The sequence below is a fragment of the Capsicum annuum genome, chromosome 7 (genome assembly GCF_002878395.1).
Source record: "Capsicum annuum cultivar UCD-10X-F1 chromosome 7, UCD10Xv1.1, whole genome shotgun sequence".
In the NCBI taxonomy this organism is placed as follows: Eukaryota; Viridiplantae; Streptophyta; class Magnoliopsida; order Solanales; family Solanaceae; genus Capsicum; species Capsicum annuum.
The window spans coordinates 213173826-213184835 of record NC_061117.1 but is presented as its reverse complement, the minus strand read 5'-3'; the positions used below and the strand labels follow the sequence as shown (position 1 = coordinate 213184835).

General features: G+C 37.3%; 1 pseudogene; it reads left to right on the top strand.

The window, feature by feature from the left end:
• Positions 1-1909: 1909 nt before the first annotated feature.
• Positions 1910-8326, top strand: LOC107856167 (annotated as a pseudogene).
• The last annotated feature ends 2684 nt before the right edge of the window (positions 8327-11010 follow it).

Below are 11010 nucleotides of genomic sequence, written 5' to 3'. Positions count from 1 at the left end.
CCATCGGCCGAAATTATCACAACTAACTACCTCTGAGTAAGAAGAAGGATCTTCACTGAAATCAATGCCTTTTACTATATTCAATGCATAAGCAACCAAATCAGCTTCAGTATACTTCTGAAAAGGTCTAATATTTCTTCCGGCCTTGTCTTTAGCAATAAAATATTGTGGTGACACTGGTGGTGAAGAAGAACTAGTATCACTTTGTATCTTTAGGCTAGACTAAGAAGTAGGCATTGATGTAGACTCTGCTCCAATATGCAATTCAACATGGCTCCTTGACTTTTGTTGATTTATGTCACTAAGCTCATCTAGGGTGAAGCACTAGATTCAGAGGGAGCCCAAAGCATGACAGTTTCATCAAACACAACATCCCTTCTAATTATAACCTTTCTACTTGCTGGACACCAAAGCTTATAACCTTTAACACCAGGCTTATAACCCATAAATAAGCACTTGACAGATGTAGACTCCAACTTTCCATTATCAATATGAGCATACGCAGGACATTCAAATATCCTCAAATCAGAATAACTAGCTGGCATACCAGACCATACCCTTTATGGAGTCCTTTTATCAATCATAACTGAGGGAAAATGATTAGTAAGAAGACAAGCTGTGAAAGCAGCTTCAGCCCAAAAAGACTTGGGTAAACTAGTATTAGAGAGCATAAAATTCACCTTCTCCATTATTGTACTATTTATTTATTCAGCCACACCATTCTACTGTGGAGTAAGACTAACTGTCAAGTGCCTCACAATTCCTTCAGACTTACACAGAGCATTAAATTCATTATAACAGAACTCTAAACCATTATCAGTCCAAAGGCGTTTTACCTACTTCTCTATTTTTTTTTCAATCATAATCTTTCACTCCTTAAAAGTAGGCAACATATCATTCTCTTGCTTCAGGATGAACACCCAAACTTTTCTAGAATATTCATTAATAATAGTCAACAAATAATTCATACCTCCTCTAGAAGGTACTCTAGAAGGACCCCAGAGATCAGAATGAATGTAATCAAGTGTGCCTTTAGTTGAGTGAATGCCTTTAGTGAATATGAATCTCTTCTGCTTCCTAAAAATGCAATGCTCATAGAACTCCAGTTTGGTAATACTCTGTCCATCAAGAAATCCTCTCCTACTTAGTTTAGCCATCCCATTTTCACTCAATTTCCCAGGCACATATGCAAAAGTTTAGCAATGTCACTTTCTGAAAAAGAGGAGGTAGAAACAGTTACATCACCTGTAACCGTAGAGCCTTGCAAGACATTCAAATTTGCAGAATTCCTCTGTCCCTTCATTACAACAAGAACGCCTTTAGTAACCTTCAGGACTCCACCTTCACCAGTGTACCTATATCCGTTCGAATCAAGAGTACTCAAGGAAATAAGATTTCTCTCCAGGTTTGGGACATACCGCACATCACCAAGTGTCCTCACAACCCCATCAAACTTCTTAATTCTGATTGTTCCAATACCAACTATCTTGTAAGGTGTGTTATTTCCCATCAACACAGCACCTTTAGAGACTACTTCATATGTCATAAACTAATACCAATTGTGACACATATGAAATGTGCAAGATGAATCAAGAATCCAATCCTCACGGGGTTTGGAGTTACCATCAGAAATAACCAAGAGTTCTCCAGTACTACCGCCATCTTCAACAAAACTAGCTTCTCCAAACTTCTCTGGTTGGTTTCCCTTCAGTTTTGGAGATTCTCTTTTCTCTCTACTCTGTAATTTCCAACACTCGGATTTAGTGTGGCCCTTTTTCTTGCAGTAATTACAAGTTTTGTTTTTGTTTCTGGATTTTGATCTATTTCTATCATCACTCTTAGAGTTTCTCTCACGATTCCATCCTCGAATAATGAGACCATCTCCTTGAGTCTCTGACCTATTCATAAGATGCTTCATCTTCTCCTTAGAGAACAACGCATCATAGACTTCATCAATGGTCAAGGTATCATGACTATATAAAATCGTATCCCTAAAGGTCATGTATGATATAGGCAACAAACATAATAAAATCAACCCTAGATCTTCCTCATCATACTTAACCTCCAGAGTCTCTAAATCAGAGATAATTTTCTTAAATACAGATAGGTGATCCTCCAAGGATGCACCCTCAAACATCAATGGGAATAAATTCATTATTTCAGATGTAAGAACAACATACAGCTTTATGTGAAAACCCTTGCAGGAAAAACCACAAATAGAGGCAAAGGAGGTTTCATGATAATGAAGAGAGAGTACAATGTGGAGAACGCTGAATTTTTTGAATATCCAAAATCACCCATTAAATGCACTTATATAATGTGTGTATACAAATAAGTCCTAGGCCCCAAAAAATAAAGGTCCATATAGGGCCTCTCGACCCGATCGTTATGTTACCACCACATACCCCATTGAAAATAACCAACATGGGTCGCACCACAAAACTTTCTGGGATAGATAAAAAAAATTCGGGTCACAACTCTAACAATACCAAAATCAAATAATTCAACATCGTACAATTTACCTAAAATCAAGAAAAATAGAAGTAAGAGTAGAAGGTGGTGAAAGAAATTTATTACAACAACCTCAAAATCCACAACAAGATGTTCAACAGCAACATCAACAATAGCCTCAACCTGATATTGGTATTATAGCACAACTACTTGCAGGTGGTATTGTTGGTGTTGTTAGTAAGACTTGTATTTCTCCCCTCTCCCGCCTTACCATTCTTTTTTAGGTTCAAGGTATGCATTCATATATTACAGTATTGAGCATGAGGTAGTGCGTATTTTCAATGAAGAAGGATTCAGGGCATTTTGGAAGGGGAATCTGGTCACTATTGCTCACAGGCTTCCTTATTTCTTCGTCAGTTTCTATGCTTATGAAAACTACAAGAGTCTATTGAAATCAATTCTAGGTATGGATGGTTGTTAGAGTTGTGACCTGAATTTATTGTTCCAGCCCTGAAAGTTTCGTGGTGCGACCAATGTTTGTAATTTTCAATCAAGTCTGTAGGGATGTCGGGGGCAAAGCCCCTGCGGTATGGACTTTATGTTTTTGGGCCTAGAACCTATTTGTATGCACATACTATGTAAGTCCGATTTAGTGGGTTATTTTCATTTATTCAAAAAATTTAGCCTTCTCCACATTGTACTCTCTCTCCATTATAGTGAAACCTCTTTTGCCCCTGCATGTGGTTTTTCCTGCAAGGGTTTTCACGTAAATCTGTGTTGTTTTTTTTTGTTTTACTTATGTTATTTCATCTGAATCTTAACAAACTGATATTAGAGCCTATTTGATTGTTTTCTCGGGGACGGCAACCATGAGTATGATATTCCATTATTGGATCGTAACACCAAATTTTTAGTATAGCAGGTTAAGATGCAGGTTGTGCGTACGTAGATAGATTTGGAAGATGCCCTATTAGTTTTTGATAAAATGCCTTCATCGTAAACGAACAAGGACAAATGGCATAAGGATCAGAAGGCTCTATCTCAGATCCACCTTTATTTATCCAATCAGATTCTACAGAATGTTTTGAAGAAGATCACTAACGCTGTGTTGTGGTTGAAACTGGAATTGTTGTGTATAACAAAGAGCCTAACAAGTAAGTTGCATCTCAAATAACGATTTTATTCCCATCGTATGTCTGAGGGTACGTCCTTGAAGGATCACCTCTCTTTCTTTAAGGAAATCATCTCTGATTTAGAGACTCTGGAGGTTAAGTATGATGAGAAAGATCTATGGTTGATTTTGTTTTGTTCGCTGCCTGCATCATATAAGACCTTTAGGGTTATGATTTTATATAGTCGAGATACCCCGACCATAGATGAAGTCGTTGATGCATTATTCTCTAAGGAGAAGATGAAGTATCTTGTGAATGGGTCAGAGACTCAACTAGATGGTCTTATTGTTTGAGGAAGGAATCATAAGAGGAACTCTGGGGGTGATGATAAAAATAGGTTGAAATCCAAAAATAGAAACAAAACCTATAATTACTGTAAAAAGAAGGGCCATATCAAATTCTAATGTTGGAAATTACAGAATAGAGAGAAAAGAGAAGCTCTAAAATCAAAGGGAAACCAACCAAAGAAGTCTGGTGAATCCAGTTTTATTGAAGATAGTGGTAGTGATGGAGAACTCTTGGTAGTTTTTGATGGTAACTCCAAACCCTGAGAGGATTGGATTCTTGATTCATCTTACATATTTCATATGTGTCGCAATCAGGATTAGTTTACAATATATGAAACAATCTCTAAAGTTGCTGTGTTAATAGGAAATAACACACTTTGTAAGATAGCTGGTATTAGAACAATCAGAATTAAGACATTTGATGGGGTTGTGAGGATACTTGGTGATGTACGGTATATCCCAAACCTAAAGAAAAATATTATTTCCTTGAGTACCCTTGATTCGAACAGATATAGGTACACTGATGAAGGTGGAGTTCTGAAGGTTACTAAAGGTGCTCTTGTTGTAATGAAGGGACAAAGAAAGACTGCAAATTTGTACGTCCTGCAAGGTTCTACTATTACAGGTGATGCAGCTATTTCTACCTCCTGTCTATCAGAAAATGATGTTGCTAAACTTTGTCATATACTCCTGGGGTATATAAGTGAAAATAGGATTGTTGAACTAAGTAGGAGAGAAATTATTGATAGGCAGAGTATTACCAAATTAGAGTTTTATGAGAACTAGTTTTTTGGGAAGAAGAAAAGAGTCAGATTCAATAAAGGCAGCCACTCAACTAAAGGCACACTTGATTACATTCATTTTGTTCTATGGGGTCCTTCTAGCATACCTTCTAGCGGAGGTGCTAATTACTTGTTAACTATTATTAATGACTATTCCAAAAAAGTTTGGGTGCTCTTCCTGAAGCAAAAGACTAATGTGTTGCCTACTTTCAAGGAGTGGAAGACTATGATTAAAAAGCAAATAGGGAAGCAGGTAAAATGCCTTCAGATTGATAATGTCTTAGAGTTTTGTTCGAATGAATTTAATGCTCTGTGATAGTCAGAAAGAATTGTGAGGCACTTGATAGTTCGTCATACTTTGCAGCAGAATGGTGTGGCCGAACGAATGAATAGGACTATAATGGAGAAGGTGCGTTGTATGCTCTCTAAAGCTGGTTTACTCAAGTCTTTTTAGGTCAAAGCTACTTCCACAACTTGTCTTCTTGTTAACCGCTCTCAGCCAGTCGTGATTGATAAAAAGACTCCATAAGAGATATGGTCTGGTACTTCTGCTAGTGATTCTGATATAAGGATATTTGGATGTCCTGTGTATGCTCATGTTGATAATAGAAAGTTAGATCCTAGATCTGTCAAGTGCTTATTTATGGGTTATATGCCTGGTGTTAAAGGTTATAAGCTTTGTGTTTGATGAAACTGCCATGCTTCGGGCTCCCGCCAAATCTAGTGTTTCGCCCCCATATGGGCTTAGTGACATGAATTAGCAAAAATCAAGCATCCACATTGAGTTGCAGATTGGAGCAAAGTCTACACCAGTGCCTACTTCTTAGTCTAGCCCCGAGATATAGAGTGGTAATATTTCTTCTTCACCACCGATGATACCACGATATTCTATTGCTAAAGACAAGCCTAGAAGAAATATTAGACCTCCTCAGAAGTATGCTTAAGCTGATTTGGTTGCTTATGCATTGAATGTAGCAGAAGGCATTGATTCCAGTGAAGAACCTTCTTCTTTCTTAGAGGCAGTTAGTTATGATGATTCTGGCTGATGAATGATTTCTATGTAGGAGGAGATGGAATCACTTTATAAGAATGACACATGGGATTTAGTGAGATTGCATAAACATAAGAAAGTTATTTGTTGCAAGTGGGTATTTAAAAATAAAAATGGAACATCAGGAGTTAAAGATGCTAGATACAAACCAAGACTAGTTGCTAAAGGCTACAGTCAGGTTCTAGGTATTGACTTCACAGATGTGTTTTTTCCAGTTGTTAAGCATAGCTCGATTCGAGCCTTGCTTAGTATTGTGGACATGCATAATCTTGAGCTTGAGTAGTTGGATGTCAAAACTGCATTCTTACATGGAGAACTTTAGGAGAAAATCTATATGCAGCAACCAAAGGGCTTTGTAGTTTTAGGAAAGATGGACTATGTATGATTGCTGAAAAAGTCTCTTTATGGCTTAAAATAGTTGCCCAGATAGTGGTATAAGAGGTTTGACTCTTTTATGACCTCTCATATGTTTCGGAGGAGTAGTTATAATAGATGTGTCTACTTCAAGGAGGTTAGTGATAGTTCGTTCGTGTATCTTCTCTTGTATGTTGATGATATGTTAATTGCTGCAAAGGATATAAGAGAGACAATAAAAGCCAAAGTACAACTTAGCAAGGAGTTTGAGATGAAGGATTTAGGAGAAGCAAAGAATATTCTTTGTACGGAAATTATGAAGGATAGAGAAAAATGTAAGTTATACTTGAGTCAAAAAAGGTATATTGAGAAAGTGTTTCACAGGTTCAATATGCAAAATGTCAAGCCTGTCAGTACTCCATTGGCATCTCACTTTAAACTCTCGACCACTTTATCTCCAAAGACAGATGATGAGCGTGACTATATGTCTCGAGTTCCATACTCTAGTGCCGTCAGGTCTCTTATGTATGCGATAATGTGTTCCCAAACATATTTATCATATGCCGTCAGTACAGTTAGCAGATACATGGAAAATCCTGGCAAAGAACATTGGAAAGTAGTTCAATGGATTTTCACATACTTGCATGGATGTGCTGATGTTTGTTTGCAGTTTAGGTAAAACAGAGATAGAGTAATCGGTTATGTTGATTTTGATTTTGCAGGAGACCATGATAAAAGGAGATCCCTTACAGGCTATGTTTTTACCATTGGTGGTTGAGTTATCAGTTGGAAATCTACCTTACAAACTACTGTTGCTTTGTCAACTACTGAGGTAGAGTACATGGCTATTATAGAGGCTTTCAAGAAAGCTATTTGGTTGAAGGGTTTGTTCGGTGAACTTAGAAAAGCCTTACAGATTACTATTGTATTTTGCGACAGTCAGGGTGCTAACTTCCTTATGAAAGATTAGATGTTTCACGAGAGGAAAAAGCATATTGATGTTCGATATTATTTTGTGAGTAAAATTATTTCTCGTGGTGATATTATGGTAAGCAAGATTAGTACCCATGATAACCCTGATGATTTGATTACCAAGACACTACCAAGGGCAAAGTTTGAGCATTGCTTGGACTTGGTTGGTGTTAGCTATTAAAATATGCCCTTAGGGGCTTTTGTGGAAGAGGTGGAGAGTTTGTCTAGAAATAGATTTGAGTTCTGAATCAGAATTCATGTCATGGTGGAGATTGTTAGAGTTGTGACCCAAATTTTTTTGGTTCGACCCTGAAAGTTTTGCGGTACAACCTATGTATGTGATTTTAAATTAAGTCTGTGGGGGTATGGGGGCCAAGCCCCTGTTTTTGGGCCTAGGACCTATTTGTACGCACGTACTGTATAAGTATGATTTAGTGGGTTATTTTCATTTATTCAAAAAATTCAGCCTTTTCCCGTATAGTACTCTCTCTCCATTATAGTGAAACCTCATTTGCTTCTGCCTGTGATCTTTCCCACAAGGGTTTTCACATAAATTTGTGTATTATCTTTTTTTTTTCTTGTGGTTTGCTTATTCCGTCCGAATCTTAACAATGGTAAAGGGCTACATGATATTTTTTGCACTTTATTGGCGGTGGATTGTAACTACAACTGCTACCACCTACCTATTGGATCTTGTTAGAACAAGATTAGCTTCACAGAGCAATGCCATATACTATCAGGACATCTGTCATTCTCTTTGTACTATTTGCAGAGATGAAGGCTTTTTTGGGTTGTACAGAGGACTTGGTGCTATATTACTGGTGTTGGACCTAGTATAGCAATAAGCTTTTCTATCTATGAGGCTTTGACATCTTACTGGCAGATTCAGAGGCTCAATATCGATGATCATTCTATTGCAGTTAGTCTTGCTTATGGAAGTCTGTCAGGAATTGCATCTTGCACTGCAACTTTCCCTTTGGATCTTGTGAGGCGAAGAAATCAGTTAGAAGGATCAGGAGGACGTGCACATGTATACAACATTACTGGCATAATGGGGATGTTTAAGCACATAATCTGAACTGAAGGGTTCCGTGGCTTGTATAGAGGAATCCCCCCCCCCCCCCCGAATACTACAAAGTAGTTCCTAGCGTAGGAATTGTGTTCATGACATATGAGACACTGAAGAAGTTTCTATTGCAAGGGCCATTTGATTCTTGCCGTTTTCAGTTCTGCAATTGTCCAGTTTTTTCTTTTTAAAAAAGCCACCTAGTGAGGAAGTATGGTAATTATTATTAGTATTAAACGAGATAACTTTCATTCACGCGGTGGCAAATTTTGTGGTTGTTGCTGTTTGACTTGTTATTTTTTTGTTGTATAGCCATTGAAAATCACTTGTATTCCACATCAATTGTATTTCTAGATATTTAGGCTGGTTAAGTTTGTTCATTTGGTTGCTTCTTGCAAAAAGCAATTAATTTATGTAAAAAGAAGTATAGGTACAAGTAAAACATCTTCATTTTGTCTTAAACATATTTATCTTTAGTATAGATACCAACATATTTATCTTTAGTATAGATACCAAGTAAAACAAAACTTAACATTCAAAAAGAAAGAACTAATCATTAAAGCTATAAAGTTTCAATAGAGGTAATCATGTGGAAGTAGCAAGCAAAGAAGATGGATTTCTAGACTCTTATTTCGAGGCAATTCTGATATGTTACTTGGCTATCAACAAACAATACATTCTGGCCAATTAATTTGTAATAAAATAATTTAATATGATCCATTTCTATCTGTCACGACCCGAACCGAGGCTGATACGGAATCAAAATAAGAAAACTAAAGATGATACGAAAAAGTAAAGATAATCTATAAGATGGATAATTAAACACAAGAACAGAAGTAACCAAGAACAAAAGAGTATGTTAAACTTCAATACCCTCAATTACAATCTAATCAAACATCTAATTCCTACAGTGACCAAGATGGAGATGAACACCCTCTAAACCAACATTTCCAAATCAAAGTTCAACAAAAGTTGTCCAATACTCTCACTCAAGGAAGAAGCATTCATCAATTCTTCATTAATCAAGCAAAACTAAGAGAATGAGTTAGTCTCAAAAGTATTTATAGTTTAGGCTAATTATTATAATTTTAGGACCCAAAAGTGACTCAATTTCAAGAAAAGGCTTACTAGGGGCTGTTTTGATCCTCTTTTGAAATGCTAGAGCGGATCAAAAGCGGATCCAAAGCGCCTTGGGTGTAAGTCTTTTCCAAGGAGCTTTCTATCCCCATTTTTCCTTCGCTTGCCTTTTCCAACGATCCTTGGACCAATGTGAGTGCGATCATCAACAAATAACACCCTCTTGATGGTAAGGAGGCTTCTTCAAGTACCTCCCACTTCATGAACAATCTTGGATCCTTTGAAGCTCCCGGGCTTGACTTCTAGTGAATGGCTTGGTGCGAATCCAGATTGTATCATCCTATCTATCTTGATAAGAATTTGACCTTAAATTCAAAGGGTGATCATCTTCTATCATGTCAAAGAGTGAAAGATCACACACATTAAAGGTATTGTGTGCTAGATATTCCGAAGGAAGGTAAATCTTATAGGCATTATCGTTTATCCTTTCAAGCACTTGAAATGGACTATCACCTCGGGGCATCAATTTGGATTTTTTTTGGGTTGTAAACCTATCCTTCCAGAGGTGAACCCACACCCAATCACCCAATTTAATCACAAGACACTTCCTTCCCTTGTTTACTCTTTTGGCAACCTTTTGATTCTTCCTCTCAAGGCGAATTCTCACCTTCTCATGTAACTTCTTCATGGTTTCTGCCCTCTTATCTCCATCTAAGATTATCACAACATCTCTAGGAAAAGGAGTGAGATCTAAAGGGGTAAGGAGGTTAAAACCATAACCACATTCAAAGGGAGTCATACCAATAGACGAATGCATAACCCGATTATAAGCAAATTTGACTAAAGGTAGGTGGTCCTCCCAAGAGGTCATTTTTCCTTTAACTAAGGTGCGTAATATATAGCCCAAGGTTCTATTTACCACCTCTATTTTTCCATCCGTTTATGGGTGGTAGGATATTGAGAAAAGTAATTTGGTGCCAAGCCTACCCCACAACGACCTACAAAAGTGACTAAGGAACTTAGAGTCCCTATCACTAACAATGGTCTGAGGAGTTCCATGAATTTTGACAACATCCTCAACAAACAAAGAAGCCATATTAGAATATCATCAATTTTATGACATGGAATGAAATGGGCCATTTTTGAGAACTTATCAACCACAACAAAAATGCAATCTCTACCTTTCCTTGTCCTAAACAATCCCAAAACAAAATCCATAGAGATGTCAAGCCATGGGCATTGAGGAGTGGGTAGTGGAGTATATAATCCTTGAGGTAGAAGGTAGGATTTTTCACTTCTGCAATCCATGCATTGGCCACAAATTCTAGCAATATCTTAACGCATCTTGGGCCAATAGAATTGTTCCTCTAGGATTCTAAGGGTCTTGTCAATTCCAAAGTGACCCATCATACCCCCATCATGTGCCTCTCTTACAAACAATTCTCTCCATGAGCTATAAGGTACACACAACCTTCTTTCTATGAATAAGAAATCATCAAACTTGGAGTAGGGCATAGAATCATTATCCCATTCCCATATTTCCCTACCCCATGTCTCACAATCTTGATAGATTTGAGAAAATTTGGGGTCCTCGAGGTACATTGTCTTTAGAATCTCAAATCCCATTAGTTTAGAAGACAATGTAGATATAAGTACATGCTTCCTAGACAAAGCATCGGCTACCATATTTTTATTTCCCTTTTTGTATTAAATTACATAAGGGAAAGTCTCTAGGAAAATAATCCACTTGGCATGTATTTTATTGAGTTTATCTTGGGCCCAAAAATGTTTCAAGGAC